A 6199-nucleotide genomic window follows, 5' to 3' on the forward strand; every position below is an offset into this window, starting at 1 on the left:
CGACACAGGCTTAGGGAAATTAAATGGCTCATTCCCATTCAGACAGTAAGCAACTGACACAGGACTGCAACTCAGTGGTCTGACTCCAGAACCTGTACTCCTGGCCTCTCTAATGTCCAGGTAGAGACTATATTCAAACAGGTCAGTACACGCATTACGGTTATTGGGCTTGGTGGTCGGTACTTTGTGGAGACAGATGCTCTCAACATCGTGATCAGTGTACCCGATGGTGAAAGTAGCTTCCAATATAGAGAAATTGGGTTGGCCAAAAAGTTCGTTTGGGTTTTTCTGCAACGTGTTATGGAAAAAGACCGAACGAACTTTTTGGCCAACCCAATATCAAAGTCCTGGCTAAGTGGGCAGGACTCTGGGGAAAGAAACTGGAGGACAGATCAGGAAACAAGAAAATGGCAAAACACGAAAATTGGACAAGGATAGCAGGGATGGAGAAAGAGGGCTACAGTTAGGCACACAGGTTCTGAGCACTTCCCCCAGTTATGCCCATTATGATGTCAATAAGGTCAGCGTTGCCCCAGAACTTCTGGTTTAAGTGTCGGACCACAAAGACTGACCCGGGCTCAGGAGGATAGGTGTTGACAAATACATCATGTTCAGTGATTTCCTTTATTTCTAAAGTCCATGCTTAAATATATGGGTGGGCATTTAGTGTGTGTATTTGTAGCAACTGCACTCCAGCAGCCATTAAAATCTGACAGAACAGCAGGAAAATAGCCTCAGGCTGTGTTGACCTTCCATTCCAATCAAATGGCTTGTTTATCAAGCAAATGAATATTAAGGGTTATTAGTCCTCATTAAGGGATTTTAGCAAATTAAAAGGTTGATAGATAGCGCTTCTCTGTACCCTTTTGTTCCCCCTGCCAGTGCTGGTGATGTCACTGGACATTAATGAATTGTAGGAAAGTAAGCACCTGCATACACAGAGAATAGCAATTGCATGTTAAAAATTTTCATTTCCAAGGTCTGAATCTTAGAACAACTTCAAAAATGTTAAAAAAAGGAAATTCATGTGATTGATTTTTGCTGCTGTTGTTAAAAATACCATTCTCTGTGTTTCTAGATTCTGTGCAATGACGCTAGTGAATTTATTTTAAAAAACACGAGAAAAGCTTAACTTTTTGTTACTTTTTCATTTATTTACCTCTTCTAATCTTATCTTTATATCACGTGAAATGACTGGTTTTAATAGCTAATACCTATTTCATATTTTAAATGTTTTCTCAGATTATAAAAACAATATATTTGTATAGAAACATGAAAAAATGTTATGAACATTGAAAAAAATCACTTATAATGAGTCACCCAGGAAAATCCTTATGAGTGTTTTACTTTATTTCTTCCAGTCTGTTTTTATCATGCATATGTAATAATATGTGTTGTACATAATATAGTCATATTAAACTTTCTTATATGTGTATTTAATATATTAGTTTAATGTAATATGTCATATCTATTGCATGTTTTATTAATAGGGCTTGTAATATACATACGGTTTGGTGTCTTTTTTAACTTAGTACTGTATCATAAGATATTAATTAATAAATACTGAGTGAGCCATGATTTTAATGGCTGTATAATGTCATTAAATAAATTTTTCTTAATTCATTTAACTTTTTTTTGGTACAAGTAATGGCTTTATCTTCAATTGCTTTTTAACTTTATTTACCTCTAAACTCTTCCTCATCTTTGTGTTTTTAAACTCTCCTATTATTTTCTTTAGGTGTATCTCTTGCAAATAGGTTTTTAAATTTTTTTTAGCCTAATCTGAGATTATATATACATTTTTATTCTTTTATTGCAGAAGTGAAAGTGTGTTTCTTGCAGAATAATTCGGGATTATGGATCAGTTATATGTAAATCAACAATCTCCTCCCCCAACTGTTGATATTTTGATGTATACTTTTAATTTTTTATATATACATATACACACATATGTACTTAGCAAGCAAAATAAGTATTCTAAATGTGAGATCCCATTGTTTTTAGTGCTCTTTATTACCTAATAAAATATTCTGAAATTTTTGTATCACTTTATATAGTTAGTGAAAAAAAAATATATATATATATATATTTTTTTTTGCGGTACGCGGGCCTCTCACTGCTGTGGCCTCTCCCGTTGCGGAGCACAGGCTCCGGACGCGCAGGCTCAGCGGCCATGGCTCACGGGCCTAGCTGCTCCGCGGCATGTGGGAATCTTCCCGGACCGGGGCACGAACCCGTGTCCCCTGCATCGATAGGCGGACTCTCAACCACTGTGCCACCAGGGAAACCCTAATGAAAATATTTTTAACGGCAGATTGCATCTCACTGTATCATAATTTTAAAATAGGTTCTTTGGCCATTTACATTATTTCCATTTTTGCATTAGTAAACAAAACTGCAGTGAATAACCTTGTAGCTGTCTTTGACACATCAATCATTCTTTCTTTAGAATAAAATCCTAGAAATGAAATTTCTGAGGAGAAAAACTATGTGAAATATAGGATTTGGGTTCAAAAAAAGTAAGATTTAATTTCTTACTTCAGTTATCTTGTTCATATTTTCTGTTTTCCATGCTTTCTTGTAATTTTGTTTGCCCTGTGTCTCTGGTTTTTCTTTTCTCTTAGTGAATTAAAATATTTACATTGATTTCTTTAGTGTTTTCCTTTAAATTAAAGAAATTCTTAAAACTTAGTTTTCCTAAGTATTAAATATATATATAAATATGAAACTGTTTATTATTATTTTACTGTTATTTGTTGTCTGTTTTCATGTTTTTGAATAAAAGGAGATTAACTTGATTTTGGTATTCTGAAGTGTTGGAATATCCCACGTTAGACCCTCACATTCCCCAGTTTGTATATGTTGTAGTACCAGGTTTTGGGTGGCAGCAACCTCATCCAGGTCCAGAAAGAATGGCCCCGGGACTAGGTGAGACCTTGGTGAAATATTAGATGGAAAGCTGAAAAGTGACATAGGTGACATGGCCACAGTGGGTAGCAGAGGTGGCAAAGAGATCCAGGGGCCAGTAAGTAGGCAAATAGCTTGGGGTGGAAGTAGGGAGACCTAGGTTGGGCTAAGGAACAGAATGGTCCTCAAGCACAGTGGAACTAAGTAGATGAGTCACAGGCCAGGCTCTGAGAGCCTTGATGAACATATTTTTATGGGGCATGGCTTAGCCCACCACCATCAAAGTCCTGGCAGGGATGGCATGGATGGTGGTGTATAGGGAAAGTCAGCAAGATTCTGCGTTAATGTCTTCCAAGGCAGGGGAGAACTCACATGCCTTCCTGTCCAGTTAAATAACTGAAGCTGCTGAGTGAACCTGGTGGATCCCCCAGGTGAACAATTAGAACCCTCAGCTCTGAGAGTTTAGGTACTTGACATTCCTGAGCCATTTCTCTGATACCTTTTAGTCCTTTGTCACCCTTTAGGAATATCTGGAAATATTTCCCCAAGATAATTAGCTCACATAAGCAAAGATTAAAAAAAAATACATCTCTCTCTCTCTTTTTTTTTTTACTTTCTTCTCATATTCCATACTCTTTAATTTTATTGGAGTTACAAAAAAATTCACTGACTGAAAGGTTTCTAATTTTTTTAATGGCTTTATCTGAAAATCTAAAAACTATGGTGACAGTTGCCATAGAAGTTCTCAGAAACAGATCAAAACAATTAAAAGAGTCTTTCAACTTGTAAATAAATACAAGTCTCAAATCTGTTAGTTTTTCTTTATGGAATAATATGTGGTCTATTTAAAAATATGAAATATAATTATTCAGCAAATTGGACAGATTTTTTAAAAATACACAATTAAATGGCTATGTCTTAAAACAACCTGCTTCCTAATTGTCCAAATATTTTTATTCTCTAAAAGAAGACATATTCTTTTCATTGAAATGTTAACTTTGCCCATTCTTAAATATATCACCCACTTATTTCTCACTCTCATTTTAATTCTAGACTTCTGTCTCCTATATTAAAGTGTAATTGCAAATTTCCACAAACTTCTCAATTTAATCTGAAAGATAAATGAATTTAATATAACTTCATTATCCTTCTATCTACAGACCTGTTCTGATTATCTTAATTTATTAGCAATGATATTGCTTTACGTTTGTTAGTACTTGACAGTTTTCAAGTGCTGTCACATCTTTAATCTGACTTGATATTTTAGCAAATAAACAAGAAGGATATTAGCCATATCAAGGAGGATAAATTTGAGATGGAATAACTTGTTTGAGTATTTCTGGACCAGAAAAACACTGAATGTCCTTCGTTCCTCCCTCACACTCTTATTCTCAATCGCGTTTTAAATCCGTTTCAGTTTCTCGGTTACCAAACTGATAATCTATCTCAACAAGGGATCCTAACCTGTGCCAATAATTTTTTAATCCTTAATAAAATGATGACATTTCCCCAGCCAGAAATTCAAATAAAAATCTACGTATCTGTATTTTTCTTTTACTTTGTCCTAGGGTTTGGAGTTGTAGGGTTACTCTAGGTGGTCTGATTAATAAACACCAAATTTTCTTTCCTTCTCACTTCTGTAAGAGTCCAATGTGGGTATTCCTGATTAGTGGAGAGTTTTCCTCCATGAGGTTACTCAGGGAACTCAATATCTTTCCACCTTTTCATTCTACCATCTCCCAGGGCCTCTGAGTTCTTTTCCTCCAGATCCATTTGCTTCTTAAAAGCTTCAGGATGGAGATGACACAATCCTTCTTCTCATCTTCCTTGGGTGGGAACTAGTCACATGGACAAACCTGAAATGCATCTCTGACTGGGCCAGTACCTCCCGGAGTCAGCACCAGGCTATGAAATAGAGAGGGCAAACTTTTGGGGGACAGCCATCAGTGCAATCGAAGATTAACACTATGAATACTCCAAAGATCACACATGTGATGCTATTTAATAATGAGGCAATAACAGTGAGATTCAGGATTTTGCAGGGAAGTTTTTAAGAGACCACATGTGTGCAAAGGATCAAACTGTGTTCAACATCTCCCACTCTTCTGATTTGTTCTGTTTCGGAGTCCTGTCTACCTCAGTCCTCATCTGATCATCTAGAAGACATGAGCTCAAGGCAGCACTTCATGGGCCCCATTTACTAACATCTCGTCCCCAACTAAGCATCTACCAATAGCTTCAGTTGGACTGTCTCCTGCTTTGATGGAGAGACTTCCAACATCTCTTACTTAACTTTTTATTTTATTTTATTTTTGGCTGTACCATGCAGCTTGCAGGATCTTAGTTCCGCACCCAGGGTTTGAACCTTGGCCACCGCAGTGAAAGCACAGAGTCCTAACCACTGGACCACCAGGGAATCCCCTCAGCATCTCTTACTTCAGATGGAAGTAACAGCCTCACTATTTCCTAGTCAGCGGCTGGTGCACTATAGGTGAATGGTGTTGAAAGATTCATATTTTAAATAACCATACTTAAGATCTGACAGAGCACAAATAAAGATCTAGTTGTGTTTTTAAAAGATTTTTCAACTCTGAAAGAATTGCTAAGAAGCAATTCTTAAGAAGCCCCCATGGTTTAGCTATCACAAAAATATATGATATTGCAACTGGAAAACCTCTCAAACATTACCTAGTATTGAGATTGCAGCCTATTTTTAAAATTCTACCACATCTTACTGATATTCATTTTAAGGACTGAATGTCCGGAATCTGACTGAAATTTTTCATGATATAATTAAGCTCATTTTCTCTTGTGTTATTCTTCCACAGGATAGAGACAATTGCTGGTTAGGATATTTGGCCCATTGAAATTTATTTTATCATCACACATGTTCTTATTCTTTTACGGATAAGATAATTTTATTTTATTTATTTATTGAAATTTTTTTCTTTTCCATTATGGTTTATTACAGGATATTGACTATAGTTCCCTGTGCTATACAGTAGGACCTTGTTGTTTATCCATTCTATATATAATAGTTTGCATCTGCTAGTCCCAAACTCCCAATCCAGCCCTCCCTTGTCCTACCATCCCCTTGGCAACCACAAGTCTGTTCTCTTTGTGAGTCTGTTTCTGTTTCGTAGGTAAGTTCATCTGTATCATATTAGATTCCACATGTAAGCGATACCATATGGTATTTGTCTTTCTCTGAGTTAATTTGCTTAGTACGATACTCTAGGTGCATCTATGTTGCTTCAAATGGCATTCTTTCTTTTTTATGGCTGTAGTATTC

This window comes from Neophocaena asiaeorientalis, unplaced genomic scaffold (assembly GCF_003031525.2).
Source record: "Neophocaena asiaeorientalis asiaeorientalis breed wild unplaced genomic scaffold, Neophocaena_asiaeorientalis_V1.1 scaffold7, whole genome shotgun sequence".
Lineage (NCBI taxonomy): Eukaryota > Metazoa > Chordata > Mammalia > Artiodactyla > Phocoenidae > Neophocaena > Neophocaena asiaeorientalis.